The sequence below is a fragment of the Lactuca sativa genome, chromosome 4 (assembly GCF_002870075.4).
Source record: "Lactuca sativa cultivar Salinas chromosome 4, Lsat_Salinas_v11, whole genome shotgun sequence".
NCBI classification, from domain to species: Eukaryota; Viridiplantae; Streptophyta; class Magnoliopsida; order Asterales; family Asteraceae; genus Lactuca; species Lactuca sativa.
Window position 1 is genome coordinate 28,878,981 of NC_056626.2, and position 19,281 is coordinate 28,898,261.

General features: G+C 29.9%; 1 long non-coding RNA gene across 3 annotated transcripts; it reads right to left on the bottom strand.

The window, feature by feature from the left end:
* Positions 1–1,886: 1,886 nt before the first annotated feature.
* Positions 1,887–18,231, bottom strand: LOC111894489 (uncharacterized). Of its 3 annotated transcripts, XR_008231405.1 has the most exons (21): positions 17,944–18,231; positions 17,349–17,400; positions 17,171–17,244; positions 16,567–17,111; positions 16,388–16,488; positions 15,127–15,212; positions 14,199–14,281; positions 13,024–13,109; positions 12,896–12,942; positions 12,023–12,140; positions 10,928–11,260; positions 10,198–10,255; positions 9,158–9,481; positions 8,473–8,538; positions 7,154–7,231; positions 6,962–7,065; positions 6,395–6,440; positions 5,764–5,933; positions 5,073–5,144; positions 3,524–4,415; positions 1,887–2,510 (listed from the first exon to the last, which is right to left on the bottom strand). It is a non-coding gene; the product is annotated as an uncharacterized LOC111894489 (long non-coding RNA). The 3 variants fall into 3 exon arrangements; XR_002851250.3 differs by lacking the exon at positions 1,887–2,510 and having other exon boundaries at positions 3,374–4,415; positions 9,412–9,481; XR_006190131.2 differs by lacking the exons at positions 1,887–2,510; positions 8,473–8,538 and having other exon boundaries at positions 3,374–4,415; positions 9,412–9,481.
* Positions 18,232–19,281: the final 1,050 nt, after the last annotated feature.

Here is a 19,281-nt window from a genome sequence, read left to right on the forward strand (position 1 = left end):
ATATTACAAACCCACAACCCATCAAACCGCTCAAAGTTTCGAAACAAGTTAAGATGTTATATTTATTTGAAGCTAACATTCTGATTGGTTAATTGCAATTTGCAAAGAATTGATACAGAAATGAGTTTATCAACGTTTGAGATTGTAAGAGCTAAAGAGTTATCAATATTTTATAACTTGGTTGATACACAATGGTATTTATGGTTTAATTTGATAGCCGTAAATAAATTATTCACCGAATTTATCGAAAACTATTTGTCACCGCCGCTTTGCGCGGGTATACAGCTAGTGTGTATATATATATATATATATATATATATATATATATATATATATATATATATATATATATATATATATATATATATATATGGGACGGTTAACTTGAGATTAAAAAAAAAGTAGAGATATTAATATACTATATTAATCCACAACATTCTTAGGAATAGTTAACTTTAGAGACTTTAGTTTTTGGCCACAATAGTTTTAAATGTTGACAATTTTAGTCCAAAGTTTAGACCCTTTAGGTTTTAGCCACAATAATTTTGGGGTTTGACAGTTTTTGTCTCTAGATTGGAGTTTGACAGTTTTAGCCATAAAGGTTTCAAGAATTTGTCATTTTTAGTCAATGACATTTACCAAATATGACACTTCAAGTTTTTACCACATTAGTTTGTGGAGTTGATATTTTTCGTCCCGCTATCTTGGATAATCTACTACACGACCCTACTTTTTTCATAACATTATACACACAAGATAGAAACAACAAACAAGAAAAAAAAATCAAAGAAACACCACAACATGTAACAATGAAAAAAATATATTTGAACCGCCGCGAAGCGCGGATTACCTTCTAGTTGAGATTAAACCTCAACCACATATTTCACATTTGCCGCTCTAATGCTCCAGCGTACCAGCAACAACGACGTATGCCTAATCATAAATGATTATATGGCAGAGATGTATAATCATACAAGATTATATATGTTTATACGTATATGCATAATCATAAATGATTATACATATTCATAAATGATTATTACAGTTAGTCGCAGAAGAGGTGGTGGTGACAAAGGTGGCGGTGGTATAAGTAATGGAGGTGACAATGGTGGGGTCGACTGGTGTCAGAGGTGGTGGTAGTGGCGCTGGCGGTTACGGTGGTGTGGATGGTGACGGAGGAGAAAGGAACGGATGGCACACCGAAAGGTTAGAGCGGCAAATTTGAAATACGTGGCTGAGGTTGAATCTCGAGATCTCTATTTTATTTTTAATCTCAACGGAACCTACCTCTCTCTCTCTCTCTCTCTCTCTATATATATATATATATATATATATATATATATATATATATATATATATATATATATATATATATATATATATTATTCTATTCAAACTAAGTATTGTGTTATTATATGCATAATTGTGGGCCGATCATTTTACTTAATTTTGGAAAGTGAATAATACATATTATTAACTTAAATATAATAAAAAATATTATCTAATTTCATTCTAAGGGTATTTTAGTCAATTAACATAAATTTAAAAAAGGAAAATTGCATATTTTAAGGAAAATAGATTCTATTAATTTTAAAAATCTGATTGTATGTATGATAATTCTCCTAATTCGAAAATTACGACGGAATATTTTTATCAATATATTGAAAAATAACAAATATGATTAAACCACACAAGAATACACATTCTGACATAATATATATTTTAATTTAATGAACTTCTTGAAGAATAATAAAATTTTGGATACAAGTTAAAAAAATTTCATTACATTCTTAGAAAAGAATATATATATATATATATATATATATATATATATATATATATATATATATATATATATATATATATATACACTATTTTATGAGAATGTTACACTTATTAATAACAAAAAAACACAATATATAAATCATTCTACCAGAATATACTATTAGATTTTTTTTTTCATTATATTGTATATTATTCTGGTAGAATAATCCATTCTTTTTGAAAGATCGGTGGTCATTGTTCATCTTCATTCAATACAATGTTCATCTTCAAGATTCTATTCTGATAGAATCATAATTCAAGATTCCATTCCAGTAGAATTGGAATTCGTGATTCTATCCTGATAGAACTGCAATCGTAGAAAATAAACAAATCACAAAGGAAATATCGAGATTTAATTCCCACGGAATCGGAATTCGCCACCATCTATAGCAGTGCAAATATGATTAATTTCTTCCAACTTGCTCCTTACTCGATTCTTTTGAAATTAAATAGCAGCCAGTAATAAGATTTGAAACTAAAAGATCTAAGCATTACCAAAAAGCGTACAAGGATATTGTATCCTGAAAGCAATAATCTAAGAAAAGAACCTGACACTTTGAAGGGTAGATACGTCCTTTCGCCTGATTTTAGCAATGCTTTCAATTCTTTGGGTCTATCCAAGATTGTTAATATTGTTTCCTTGTCAAAATCGTTAATGTGCAAAAAGTCCTTGAACACTGTCTTCTCTAAAAAAAAATGATAATAAATCAGGCGTATTTGATCTTTCCGTGTTAAATCAAAAAGAAACATACATGTATAGCCTTATAGTTATGTTCCTCGAACATACAAATGGAAAATGGTCATTATCATAAATTTAACAGATGAGCTTGCTAAAGTTGAGAACAAGAGACCAAACACAATATTTTCAAACAATGAAATGAGTATCATATTTTGAAAAAAGATTTTATTTTTAAGGATTTAGGGTTTGTTGAAATTTAATCATGCTCCTCGAAAATGGAAATGAAAGAGACAAAGATGCCAGGGACAAAATGGTCATTTTCATAAACTTAAATTATGTGAACTTTTAGCATAAAAATAGATTGAATTACTCGCTAAATAAAAGCATTTTTATCAAGTCATACACAAATCCAGAAAATATAAGACATCATTCCACACAGCACTTTATCAGTGCAATACATATTGTAAAAGAAAAAAAAGGTTATGTGCCTCATATACGGAACAATACACAGTCTGATAGAAGCTATCTTTCCAAAATTTAGTTAGATATGCAAAGATTCAAGAACCTGGGTGGGTATCCATTGAGGAAAAATGCGGACTAAAAACTAACGAATTAATTTGATAGAATACTTATTTTCTTTCCATTTTACATAAACATAATAAAATGAATTTCGTTCCTATGGAATTTGTTCCATTTTAATATATGTAATATTTTATGGCATGCCATAAAATTTTTATTACCTCTTTATATCGACCACTTGTTTTTAACATTTCAATCTACCAAGGACCACACCATTTCCTGAAGTAATAAATAAGCAAGGAAAGGAGGGGTACTTTTGGAAATACAAAAACAAGGTCATAGACTCATAGCTATCTGCATACCGCTTCCATGCTTTGTCATCATATAACTAGTGGATAGAATGTGGTAATTTGATAAAGCAAGTTCATAATTTCATAACATGAAGGCATAACAACACCCTTATTAGTTATTTGATTATATCCATTGGAACTAATAACTTACCTTGTTATTTCCCACAACTTCCTTAAAAATTTAACATAAGTTTTGAGGCTTGTTGTTATCATAACCAATTTGGTGATATGATATCCATCATCATTGGTGAAGAAACTTGCTACATCATCTCTGCCTCTCTTTTTGCCATCATTCAAAAAAGAATTAATATTTTTAATCTGAAAACAAACACACAAAACACTACATGACTAAATTTAAATAATGAAGCTTTATAGTAATTACAAAATGATGGTTGCCTTCTTGGATCCCTTCCAGAAGAAGATGTTAGGAATTACGATGATGATTACCCGAAAAAACCATCATAAATATATTCCATTCAGTTAAATATTTTTTTTGAGTGAGATTTAATTCTCTCGAAACAAGTAACTTCCCATAAGAGATACAAAGAATTTGACGGTGTATTTATTACTCACCAACATACGAGAACTATAATTACTCAAAGCCTATTAAAAACTCAAAAATTGATTGATAATGAAATTAACTCTTTTATAAATACAGATGGTTCGAGGTCATCGAAATTAACTCTCTTATGAACGTTGTGGAAACTAAAACCCAAAAACTGAACTACAATGATATAATTGGGAATATATTTTCTTAAAGTAGGTAGGATACATGAAATTCTTTTCTGACTTAAGTATACCAACTTACCAAAGCTTTAAATTTCTTGAATCATGTCTTCTATGAAACGAAAGCCCAACATGCCTAGTAAGATACCATTTGATATTTTGAGCATGTCAACTTACACAGACAGTATCTCATGAAAGCTTTCGATCAATCATTTGGCAAATACAAAATGAGTATAAAAAAATTGATTATTATGCCTTAATGAGAGATAGCCTTGATTAGTGCACACCTTGCAAGGGGAGTCGTGTTGATTGTGAAACTTGATTTGGTTGTTCATGCCACAACGTTACACAACTTTTAGTGTAAACTTAAAAGATTAATTTAGAAATAAAATGTTTTGTAACAATTACTGAATGCAAATAATACTAAATTGTGGAACTTAGTTTGGTTCTTAGAATAGACTTAGTGCTAATAAATGTGTATGATGTCTTAATATGAAGGGATAATGACTTAAAAAGGTAATGAAGTTTCAAAAATGTACAAAAAAGACCATTATCTTTTTTTTTTAATACATAAAATACCATTAACGTATATTTTTTGTACACAAAATACCATTAACGTATATTATGGTAACCGGGTACCTCAGGTAAACGGAAAAATGACTTAAAAGGTAACAAAGTTTCCAAAATGTTCAAAAAATACCATTATTTTTTTAGTATAAAAAATACCTTTGAAGTATATCATTTGTATACAAAATACCAACAAAGTACATATTTTAGTTTTTCAAAGTATAGTGATTTAATATGAAAGATAATAAAATTACAATGTCCTCATAGCTTAGATTACGAAAGTATAATATTTAGGGTTTTATAGATTATGAAAGTATATATATATATATATATATATATATATATATATATATATATATATATATATATATATTAAGTATTCAGTAAAGTAGGGTTTGGTTATTTACCTTGGCATCATCATATACGATCATTTAGCTTTTTTTCTCCAGATTGCTGTGTTCTTGACTGCTCCGGTTATCCTATCAAATAACCACAAATTAGAAATTAAAGACATAAATAAAGCTTTACTTACAATCTTCAGAAATTTATATAAGATGGGGAATCAATCTATGTGTTGATGATAAGTGTGTGGCAGGAAGGCAGAATATGTGACCTTAATAATAACATGTCGTTAGCCAGCCAACATTACAATAAGATTAGAATGGAGTAAAAATGTTAATAGACAAATCAAATACATGATTGAACCTCATAAGTAAACCAACTAAAACTACAATATGCTAAACCTAGCACATTCAAACTAAATGACTAATCCAAGATTTTAACCATAGTTCTTTTGCTAGTAAGACGCAAATCAATGAAAGAGAAAGGAAGAAAAAACATTAACTGTGATTTCTTTCTTCAATAATAATGGTATCTTTCAAGAATTATTAATTTCGTACATCTTTACCCATCAATAAAATCTTTAAGCGGCCTCCAGGTGCCTATAACCCTATATGAATTGAATCCATCCTTCTTCATCAATCGCTTCTCTCCTCACAAAATCTTTATAAATATTAATAATCATAAAAATCAACTCAAAATTCAAACTCGACTGGACAAGATTTTAGTCAGACAGAAGATCAAGAGTCGGTCTCTCACCTTCCACCTTGTTGGGTGGGATATAAAATTTTGGGCAGAAGAGAGTAACATCATACAAATATTTGCACTTCATCTTTGTACTAGCCTTGGAACACACACATACAAAAAAAGGGGGTATGGTTGATCATCGGATGTATAGTTCATCTCAGGGACATCCACAAACTTTACTTCTGAAACATGAATACTATATATGCATCAATATTTGTTTAAATGCAAGAAATACCAATGTACTTTCATTGATTTCTGTATTGTAGCATCCTACTTTAATTTAAAGACAACACACAACAATGTAAATTTTTTGGAGTACAATGTCCTAAAAAAATGAAAGTACAATGCTATAAATGGATAGATTATTCAAAGTAAAATGTCACAACAAGAAAATGCTATAATTGGGTATAATTTTCAAAGCAAAGCAGAATGTCCTAATAAAGAGAAAGATATAAACATCTATAAAAGTATAATGTCCTAATAATAAAATAGCTAAAAGTAGTATGCTATATAATTGGGTATATTTTTCAAAGTAGAATACTGTAATAGATAGAAAAAAATGAAACTAGGATGCTGAAATAAAACACAAATAAATGAAAGTAAGTTGTTATATATTGCATTTAGCCCTAAAAATAACTTACACCTTAAGTAAATCCATGACATCAAGAGACAAGAGGAGGGTGATGCACCTGAAATCATAAATAAAAGTAAGTTGACTTTTATTTTGTTAAATACTAATCTCCCCCACATAACATAGCATAGCATATAAGATGCATTCTTGCCTGAAAGATAATATTTTACCCTTGTTCTACCACTAACTACCACAACAACAAAATTTGTGACTATGGTAATGAAATGTAGAGGCCAGAGGGTTTACATTAAGAGTGTACATATGAATATGAAATCTATAGTTGATAAAAAAAACATGTAATAACAATAATGTACATTGATTTAGGCAAAATTAATCCCATATACATGAAACGTATGTATCAAATCCTAGCCTTCTTGAGTGTCCTTGAAAACATAATCCCCAAAATTAACCCCATGTGTGAAACGTATGTATTAACTACTCATGTCTTATTTGAAAATCTTCTCCTATTAAACTAATTTCATCCAGAGTTTTTAGAAAGCGGACTACATACTCGCATTGAATTCTAGATTTGACATGTCATATTTATATTTTTATTCACAAAAGAGAATTGATTATTACCTCATATGAGATACAAAAGTAAACACCATCACCCTCTTTATATTGACCAATTGTTTCTAACACTTTAACCCACCAAATACCACACCATGTGGCATTTCCCTTCCCTGATGTCTCAAATTGCCAAAAGAAAGTAAACTTTTCAGATAAATAAAAAACTTGACTAAATAGCATATATAAAATGTAAATTATTACCAGGCATACTAAATAAGTGCTGATAGCATTTTCCATGCAATATTCAGAATCTTTTTAAGAGAATAAGCACATCCTTTCCTAAAGATAATAAATAACCAAAAGTTTTAGAAACAGAGGGGTATTTCTGGAAATACACAAACAGGGTCGTAGACTCATAGCTATAGCTATATGTACAGCTGTATATTGTTTCCATGCTTTGTCTGCTTGTAATCAATGGATTGAAGGCAGTAATTTGATAAAGCAAAGTTAAACTTTTAAAATGCAATGTCTTTATATTGAGAATATAATGCCACAATTGAAATAATAATGCTATAATTGCTTAGATTTTCCAAGTACATTGTCTTAATATGAAAAAAAAAAAAAAGTAACAGAAAAGAAAATTGAAAGTACAATTTTACAAGTACTGACCAAAATCAAACATGTGAGAAAATATTTTAACAGGTTAGATTTATTAAGTATTATGTTATAATTGTTTCGATTTTCAAAGTATAATGTCTAAGTATGTTAGAGTTTCAAAGTGTAATGTCTTGCTAAGAAAAAAGTTGAAATGTGGAATGTTTTCAAAGTGCATTGTCTTAATAAGAAAAAAAGTTAACAGTACAACGTTTAAAATTTTGAATATAAAATACTATAAATGTTAACAGTACAAACAAGTTTAGATTTGAAAAATACAAGTCTTACTAGGTTGGTTTTTTAAAATGCAATGTCTTAGAATGAAAATAGTTAAATGTGTAATGTCTTAATAGAAAAAACAGTTGAAAGTACAATGTTGGATTTTGAAAGTACAATAACTTAATAAGAAAAATAGTTGTAAAAAAATGAACTACAATCAAACAAGTTTAGATAACCAAAGTATAATGTCTGAACAGGTTAGTTTTGAAAGCCTGATTTTGAAAACCATAAGGAATTGATGTCTTAATATGCAAAAATATGAAACCATAATTGGTTAGATTTCAAAGAATAGTATTTTAATATGAAAACAATGGAAGTATAATGATATAATTGGTAACCAGAATAAAACAAGTTTAATATTTTAAAAGTAAAATGTCTTTGATCGGTTAGATATTCAAAGTGAAAGTGTTAATAGGAAAAAAGTAAAACTAAAAAGTCTTAATAGGTTAATATGAAATTTATAATGCTATAATTGGTTAGAACAGGTGTTGACATGGGACTAAACAGCAAAATTTGGCAAGCAAAAAAGAACATGTATTGACATGTGGGTAAATGTGGTTTTTATGAATTAGGGAAATTATTAAGTAACATATACGAACAAAATTATTAAGATTTTACAATCATTGTTTGGAGTTAGATATAAAAACCTTTTTGATTGCAAATAAACCAACTCCATTTTGCTTCCCTTATGCTCCCAGCATTACTGTTAAACACTATTAAAAATTGAAGAAGGTGAATAATTTAAGTAAAAAAAAAACATGAAAAACGAAAAATTTATTGTTAAACACCAGAGGTTATTTTCTTGAAAAGCAGTATTACTGAAATGCAGTGAGGTTTAGATGGGATAAGGAATCATAAAAAAGGAAAGTGTTAAGACATGCTATAGATGACAAATTGGAAGCAAAGACTAAAATAGAATTCTCATATCAAATTGGGCTAAGTAATCAGAAAACCAAATGGAAATTGGCAAAGGGCATAAAAATCAAATAATAAAAAGGAGTCAGAAGCAAAGACTAAAATAGGATTCTCATATCAATGTAACCTAACCAAGCATCATAACATATTTAGAATTTGGAAATGGCATAAACTCAGTTTATATTTGATTTATTATACGAAGAAGTTCATAACTGTTTAAAAAATGGAGCTAATGATTCAAAAACCCAAATTTTTGCAGTCAGAAACCACATGTTCTGTAATAAATGCAAAATGAAAGTGTCACAAAATAACTATATAACAGTAAAAAGATTAGATGTTTCAAGAGTATGCTTTTATTTGGCCTAAACTTGAAAAGGTTAAATAGCAAGAAATTTTCACTTATTTGTCTATGCTTACCTTGAGCTAATACGCTTGTGAATCCAAAACATCATATTAAAAAATCAAAAAAAAAAAAAAAAAGATCAACATACAAGGGTATTTATTAATAATCCTTTTCTAAGCAGGTGAGAAGATAACACAGGTAAAGGGAGAAGAGATACATGCAACTGATAAGTATTCCCATAAATTGCACAAACTTGGACTCATGGTTGAAAGTCATATAAACTGTAGAAAGAGATATCCAATAAAATGCATTAAAAATAGTATTTTACTGATGAAGTGGCTGTGGCTTGTCATGTAAAAGCTTTCCGACTCATTGGAATGCAGCAAAGACCTCCATGTCTGCAGTCACATCTAAAAAGTTTAATCGATATTCAAAATTGTATAAAAAATTTTGAGTGTAAAATTGTTAGCTGCTTCACCAAATTCTTGAAAATTTTGAGTGGATATGACGAATGAAAGAATGTAAAAGTCCATCCGATTAAAGATTCCTCTGGTAGGGAGGGATAAGTAATCAGAAAACCAAATGGAAATAGGCAAAGGGCATCAAAACTAAAATAATAAAAAGGAATCACGAGGAAAGACTACAATCGATGTATTGGAATTTTAGAATTCGTCTGTTCCAATTTATACAAAGAGGAATCATAATCGAAATACACAACCAAAATAGGAATAAAAAAATAATTTTGGGACTTTTTTTTACCATGAATTGTGATCGATGGCAACAGAAAAAGACAAGTATCTTCCTACCCATTTGAAATAATGACAAGTGCTCAAAAATATAATTAATTTTATCAAAATATTTTCATTTGATATGTAGGAAAAAAAGGTAGGAGGATATTTATTTTCTCCAAAAAGGATTATGTGAGAAGGGTTATAGACACCAATCAAATTCTTATTGGCTTACATAGTCGGTGAAGGGAAGTGGAAGCCGGCTAATAAGGGACAGATCAGCAGGTGCAAATTTTAAAAAGTGGCGGACGAAAATTGCCAAAATATAAAAAATTATGTGGCATGTCATATATTAATAATCAACAACATACGGTTTAGTTATTTACCTTGACATCGTATATAGTCATTTAGCTTTTTCTCCAGATTTCTAGTTGCTCTTGGCTGCTGTGAAATAACCACAAATTAGTAATTGAAATACATAATTAAGATAGGTATGGAAGCTTTTACAATCTTCAGAAATTAATATAAAATAAAATGTGGCAGATTATATGACCCTAATAATAACCCGTGATGACAGTGTTGTTGCTAATCAGCCAATGTTACAAGAAGATTTAAAAAAGTTAATAGATAGTCAATACATGATTTAACCTCCTCATAAAGAAACCAACAAACTAGGATATGTTAAAAAAACCAAATGACTTATCCAAGATTTTGAGCAGAGTTATTTTGTTAGTAATATCCAAATCAATGAAAGAGAAACAAGAAAGGAATTTTGTAAGTACGATGCTTTTATCCGTAAAGACAATGCAAGTATGTTGTTATTATGGGTTACACATAACTACCATAAGTAAAATATTAAGTATATATTGCGTACATTGGTAAAAAGAATGAAGTATGTTGCTATTTCTTGATATTTACCGTGTAAAAAAGTAAAAAAACAAATGTGTGTTACCTCTTCAACCCCAAAAGGATGCTGCTGTGGCTTTCATAATTTAGCAAGTTGCCAAAAATAGATGAAAATAATAACTTTTTCATGACAATTATACGAGACAAAGCCTAATTATTTTTGGTAAAAAAAAAGTAGCTTTTGTTAATTTATTTTCTGATATAAATTACCTCAAGAGGGTCAAAGGGTACTCAGGGACTCTTTGGGAACTATTTGGTGGTCTTTGGAAGCCCAATAATTTCTCCTCCCTTATTTTGACCTTGACTTTGACTTTGACCATCTACAAGGCCTCTGCCTGCTGCCCAAATGATTGTCTTCTGGAATAGTAACTGTATCAAGTATCTTCTGATTGTTATCAGAGGGAGAGCCTCTGAATGAAGATGAAGGTGTTCCATTCGCAAGAGAGAGAGATGTTTGTTGGAAGCTCCAATGAAGACAAAGTTCTTTGAAGAGGATCTTGAAAGTTGTTCACATGAAATACATTCGTGTCTTCTTCTGATGATCTGAAACAAAAACAAGAATAATTTTTAAGCATATCAGATATCAGATGCAACTTTTTTTTAAGGAAAGAGATGAATTTTGTTGGGGTGTTAATTATGGAAATGAGAGAGATGAAGAAGACAAAGGAAAAATGATTCATGTTGAAATATTTAATACCTGTGTACCAAAATTTCAAAAAATATTCTTTTTTGGAGAATCTTTTCTGTGTGGGATTATTAGGATATAGTTATGCTCCTTAAACATGGAAATGGAAGAGATGAAGAAGAAGACATTGGCAAAATGGTCTTTATAATAAATTTAACATATGGGTTGTGCTAAGGTTGAGAACAAGAGACCAAACACATTATTATCAAACAATGAAATGAGTACCATATTTTCAAAAATATACTATTTTTTTTAAGATTTAGGGTTTAGTGATGCTCTTTCAACATATATGACAATACTTTCTAACCATATTTTCAAAAAGAGTTTATATATAAGGATTTAGTGTTCAGTTATGCTCCTTCAACATATATGACAATAGTTTCTAAGGAAAGAGAGAAATTTTGCTGAAATTTCATTATGCTCCTTGAAAATGGAATAGAAAGAGACAAAGATGACAGGGACAAAATGGTCATTTTCATAAATTTAACATCTAGGTGACGACCCAGGTACCAAAAGCGGTTGAGAAACCATGAAATAAGGACCAAAACTGCAAAAAAGACTCCCTTTTGGATTGGACCTAAACAATGCATACCAAAAGCAGAAGAGAAGAGAGTAAGTACCATATCATCATCATACAAATATTTGCACTTCGTCTTTATGGCATGAGGGTATGGTGAATGTTGATCATTGGATCATTGGATGTATAGCTCATCTCAAGGACATTCACAAGCTTTACTTCTAAAACATGTATGGTATATATACATCAGTATTGATTTAAATGCAAAAAATGTACTAATAATGTAGCATCCTATTTTCAGTTATTCCTATTATAGGCAGCATTGTACTTGGAAAAATCCAGCCAATGTTATCAAGATACCAAGAAATTTCCATTGCTATGATTAGATATATTTTTAAAACTATGATATCCTAACAAGAAAGATTACAAGTACAATAGAATAGAGTTTTCATAATGTAATGCCCTTATAAGAAAAAGAAGAGGTTGAAAATACAATGTTGTAGGGTTAGGGGGGCCTACATGACCCATGAGGACATCCATCCTTCTCATTCATACAAGTAAATTTTTTGAGATAAAATGTCCTAATAAGAAAAAGAAAAAAAAAAATTGGAAGTATGATGCTATAAAAGGGTAATGTCACAATAAGAAAATGTTAAAATTAGATACAATTTTTAAAGCAGGATACCCTAATAAGAAAAAGATGAAAGTACAATGCTATAAACATTTATAAAAGTATAATGTCCTAATAAGAAAATAGCTAAAAGTAGGATGCTATATAATTTAGTAAATTTTTTGAACTTTCAAAGTACAATAATGTCTTAATAAGAGAAAGTTGATAGAAAGAAATGAACTATGTAGGATGCATAAAACTCAAATAAATGAAAGTAAGTTGTTACTTATATCTTTTGAAGTATGGAAAAAAATCTAAAAGGCGCCTTCCCTCTCTTGTGCTGAAGAAAGTTTTGAAAATTGTTACCTTTAATTTAAATAATGTTTTTTTGCCTCTTCACTGCATTCATAACACTGCAATAACCAACCACACACACACACGTAACTGAGTATCAATGATTGAAAAATACATAAAATATCTCATTTATACCCCACCCATCATATGCTCTGTTATATAATTGTGTAACTCAGTAGGTTGAACTCAGTTCTGCCATGTCATCCAACAATTTCAAGTTGTTAACCTACACGAATGAAAATATAGTAAGTAATCCAAAAGGAAATATCTGTTTTGTCATGAACTTAATTTTGTTTGGAAAGGTACAAAACCAACATGCAAGGAGAAATAAGTATACAAGTGACATACATGCCTTGGCATAAGTCATCCATTTGTATCTTTAAAAAAATGCAAATAAATTATTAAGTACTTGTTTTGTACACAATCCGCCTTAAAAAATAATAAACTACTTAACATTGACCAACTTAATTGTACTTGGCATATGATGTTTTCTCAAATTCATTAGAGGCTATGTAATCTCCCTGTGCCAATTAGAAAATGTTCTTGAAATACCCTTGTCCACCAGAAAAAATAAAAAATAACCTGTTAGCATTTCTTCAAGTTAAAGATTGTTGTTTTTGGATGAAAAACTATAAATACATTGCTATTATAAGTAAATAATAATGTATTTTGTACATATCGGTAAAAGAGGGCAGAGTACGTTGTTATTTCCCACAATTTTCCTTCAAAAAATTTAGCATACGTTTTAAGGCTTGTTGTTATCATATATATATATATATATATATATATATATATATATATATATATATATATATATATATATATATATATATATATATATTATCATTGGTAAAGACACTTGCTGCACCATCTGATATGCCTCTCTTGTTGCCATTATTCAATAATAATAATAATAATCTGAAAATGAACACAAAAACATCACATGACTAAATTTAAATCAATGAAGCTTCTCTAATTTTCAAAAAGGAAAAATATATGTTGGCCTTTAAACATGATCTGATCAGATGCAAAGCTATGAGAGGTTATACTTGGATCCCTTCCAGATGATGTTAGAATGATTATCACCCGAATATATATTTCATTCACTTAACTATTTTTTTAAGTGAGCTTTAATTCACAGTTTTATAGAAAAAAAAAACATGACATAATAGGTAACTAATTTACACCAAACGTGAATAATTAATGCAACTAAGTACATGTTAAATAAAAGACACTATTTAGCCCCAATCCTCTAATAAATACTAATCCTAATTAAAATAAGAATTAAAAATGGAGATAAGTAAAAAAAATTGACCTGTGTAGACAACAGTGCCAAAAAACCCAAGATAATACTACTCCATATACAGTTCTAAAGTCAATGTGAAATGCTTTTCTTTCCTGAAACAAACCAACCTTCATTGCTTCTTCCATTCCAAAATCAAGAAAAGGTTGTAATACAAGAACAGAAAATATAAACAAGTTTCAAATGATAAGACAGTAAAATAAAACAAATTCTACATTAATTATAAAGTCAAAGTAGTTGGCATCAAAGCAATCTATCAGGTTTAAAGAATTGGATTAAATTAAGGCAGCAGCAGCCTTGTTGTTGGGGTTGACTATGTTATGATCCCACATGCAGATAGATTTTTCATTCACTTAGGGTTTCAATTAAACAATCAATACCCTCTAATAAGTGAAGCACAAAAGCATTAAAGCATCATAAGCGACTAATTTGTCAACTGCTACTATAACAAGGGATAAAATAAGATATTATTAGTAAGAGAATTTTTGTAACAGAAGGACAATTATCAAGGAAAGTATAACAAATATGTAATCAGGAACTTGATGCAATCTAAGGATTCATGATATTCAATACAACCCAAATAGTAAAACACCTTAAGGGTGCGTTTGGTTGTGGAAATATTTTTTCCAAAAAAAACAGAAATTTTAAAAACGTGTTTGGTTCGTTCAGTTTTCTAAAGTTTTCTAAGAAAATGAAAATTTTCAGTTTCCCAAAATTCTAAGATGGAAAAGGAAAACTCCATCTGTTTCAATCAAATGTGTTTTCTAAAATTTTCATTGAAAACTGAAAATGAAAACTCAATTCTATTTTCTACAAAAATGAAACAATTTTACACAACCAAACACAAACCTTAACCTTTGTTGAACACCAAGAGGATTAAAGAATTAAAACACCCACTGCATTCAATGATTGAAAAATATCTCATTAATTTATACGCCACCTGTCATATGCTCTGTTATATAATCGTGTATCTCAGTAGGTTGAACTCAATTCTGCCATGTCATCCAACAATTTCAAGCTGTTGACCTACACCAATGAAAATATAGCAAGTAAGCCAAAAAGAAAGAGCTGTTTTGTCATGAACTTGATTTTGTTTGGAAAGGTACAAAACCAACATGCAAGGAGAAATTAGTATACAAGTGACATACATGCCTTGGATAAGTCATCCATTTGTATCTTTACAAAAATGCAGATAAATAAATAATAAAGTATTTGTTTTGTACCCAATCTGCCTTAAAAAATAATAAACTACTCAATATACTCTCCTCCAATAATAACTCCATCTACTTGTAATCTCGGAAGGTTTCAGATGCATACCTATTGTGGAAGCAAATTAGTGATGTGTTTTTTTTCCAAATATATACAAATTCAGTGAATAAAGTATTACGATAAGCTATGAATAAGAATAACTCACAAAGGCACATAAACTCAAGAATTCAAATGATTGATGATAGTTCTCGATAAACAGCCCTACACTGCAAACAAGCTTAAATACACTCCTAAGGGACCACTGGGACCACAACAAGGTGGCAGAATTCCCCACGATTACAGCAGTACAACAAAATTAGTGCTAATGTCATAACCACCTGAAGGAATAACGGAAACAAAAGGGATAATGCAAAAAGGGAAAACAGACACTTCACCACACTCCCATGCAGCTTTATTATTTATTGACCTTTCTACCCCTCCTGCTGTAAACTAGAAGTTCTTGAGGCTTATCATATTAGTACACAAAATTATGATGTAAATTGTAAGGTAACAGCAATAAGATGCTTGTTCAAGCATCACAGCTGAACGAAGAGGTTCCAAAAAAATTGAAGTTTTTCACAAAATTCACAGATTTATATTTTTATTCACAAAAGAGAATTAATTATTACATTATAATCACCACTTGTTTTTAACATTTCAACCCACCAAAGATCACACCATGTGACATTTCCCTTCCCTGATGTCTCAATTTGCTAATTAAAAGTATGTTTTTTGGATAAATAAAATTTTTGACTAAATAATAAATATAAATTGTAAGGAACTACTAGGCCTACTAAATAAGTGCTGAAGGCATTTTCCATGCAATATTTTGCATCCTTTTAAGAAATTAAGCACATCATTTCCTGAGGATAATAAATAAGCACAGGTTTCAGGAACAGAAGGGTATTTTTGGAAATACACAAACAGGGTCATAGACTCATAGTTATAGCTACCTGTACATCATTTCCATGCTTTGCCAGCTTGTAATCAGTGGATTCAAGGCAGTAATTTGATAAAGCAAGGTATTTGAGATTCAATGGACCTAAATGTGTACCTTTAAACATTAAAAGAAAAACTAAATAAGAACATAAAAAACATCATGTGTTTTATAGTGTTAAGGGTAAAAACATACATGTTTACACTCTGATTCTTGGGGGAATCTTCTTTTCCTTTTCTAAACCACAAGTTTTGTATTTGGTTTCTGAAACCTTTTCTTGTTGCAGAGTAATGAATGGAATTTGTAAAAGGAATTGGAATTAAGGATAGCAATTAATCTCGGAGTAATGGAAGAGAATTTGCGGTTCTTAAAATATTTTTGAAATGAATGAAATTTATCAAAGGAATTGGAATCTGTCGTATGTATGGTTGAAAAGAAATGGAAAGGATTTCAGTTCCATTCATGTTTTGTTTTGTGTTTGGTTTGTAAATCTATCAAGAGAATTGAAGTGAAAATTATGTTAAATGACGAAAACACCCTTTAGTGACTTTTTTTTTAAAATCAATAGAACTGCTATTATAACTAAATCCATGTAATTTAAATGGAAGAATGAGCAACAATGCAATTTAAAAACTTACATGTAATAGATGATCAAAGGATACATTGCACACAAATTCTTTAATGAAAAACTGGAATCATGTTGGTACAAAATCAGGTTGAGAAGCTGCAGGGGAAAGTAACTAAAAATAATTTTAAAATGATAAAATCTAAACTCTTAAAATTGTATGTAAAAACTTACAGATGTATATAGTTTCTACTTCTATGTATAGGTGAGGGATGGCTCTAAGTACAAGTCTGAATCCTCATTGTTTCCTGCATCAACAATAACCGGATTCAAGTCTGAATCTGAATCCTCATTAAAAAAGCATTGTAACATGTGATGAATGTTGTGAACAAGTAAACAAATAACTTTATACCTCAACATTTGGTTGTCAGCATCTGATGCATACCACATTTGCAATTTGAAGTCTATAAAAAATATGGAAAGGCTTTTCATTATTACCCTATTAGACATCTTGCATGTATATTAATATTAAGTAATTAACATTGGGGATTCAATATGTGTTGATAAATGTGGCAGATTATGTGACCCTAATAACAACCGATGATGACAATGTTGTTGTTAGCCACAATTGGTTATTCACAAAAAGAGATTTGAGAAAGACATTCATGATCTGATCTGATAAAATTGGTAATTCATAAGAACACATTCTGAAACAAGCGTACCAGACACGCTAAATCAGATTTTACAGAGAAAAAAATCAATAAAAAGATAGAGGAGAAAACCCTAACGAGACGATCAACAAAACTATGTAGTTTCCTTATGTTTTTAAGTTGCAATACAACTTGTGCAATTAGAAAACCAGAGTTTATTGAAAAAAAAAACGCAACTACGCTTCGATTTTTCTTTTCTCCATACATACAGAGGAGATTACAACATCTGAAATACAGAAAACCCTAGAGAAGTAAAATAAAAGGGAAAAGAGAAAAATGATAAGAATGAAAACTTACAGACAACTTCTTAGGAATACCGACATGGTTGTGACTTATGAGTTGTGAGTGTCCTACGAAGGGTGGGGGTGCTTGTGTCTCCGGTGAGCTGAGTTGAGTTACAGAGGTTGCGACGAGTCGTCTCCGACGGTGTTTGGAGAGCGGAGCGGGATGATTGAAGTGAAGTGAAGAAGGAAGAGTGGAGAACGTAACGTATATTTTATGCGCCAATACACCGACCCAAACTTTTGGCTTCCCAATTCCAACGGTCTTTTATAAAACCTTTCCAAGATTAAAACCATTTACACGTCTCCAGATCGTCAGTTTTGTAAAATGCTGGTTGTTTCCCCCCCAACTTCCCTTTGTATTCCAAACAATTGACATAAATGGTCCCTTGAATATTAAAACTTGTTATTTATATTTTTATTAAAGTTTATACATGTGCTTTTTATAAAATATTATTAAACTTTATGTTAGTTTTTAACAAATAATATCAGAAGATCTCATCAATGCTTTCAAATTAGTACCAATATTTAGTATCGTAACCAAATTAAATGTTCAGTACGCCATTTATAAACTGTTAGATGAAAATTTTTGTTTATATTGATTTATTTAAAAAATGTATGATTATAAACACAATGTTACATTCAAAAAGATTCCATTTTTAAAGATTTAGGGTTTAGTTATGCTCCTTGAAAATGGAAATGAAAGAGACGAAGGTGACAGCGACAGGGACAAAATGGTCATTTTGATAAAGTTAACTTTAAACGTCAACTGATGGCATATTGAGTTGGATGAATTGTCACATTATCATTGAGGTTGAGGTAAAATATTTGTGCATCTTCTCTTCTTGATGAGCCCTAAAACGTAGAACCTAAAGATACAAGATGTGGGATTCTAAATAATTCAATGTAAAGCAACATGAACTGATTAAGTAAAATACTACTATATGTTATTATTTATAAAGCAGCATCCAGAAAGAGTAAGAGAAAGACCACCGACTATATAGCAAAGATCTATGCTCTCCAAAACCCAAACACAAAAAAGAATCACTCAACTACGAATTTCATATCAATAACTTTTAAATTATGTGAACTTTTAACATAAAAATAGATTGAATTCTTCACTAAATAAAACCATTTTTATCAACTCAAACATACACAAATCCAGAAAATATAAGACATCATTATCCACACAACACCTTATCAGGAACAATACATAGTCTGATAGAAGCTATTTTTACAAAATTTAGTTGGATATGCAAAGATTCAAGAACTTGGGTGGAAAATCCAGAGAGGAAAAAGGCGGACTAAAAACTAATGAATTAATCTGACAAAATTCTTATTTTCTTTCCATTTT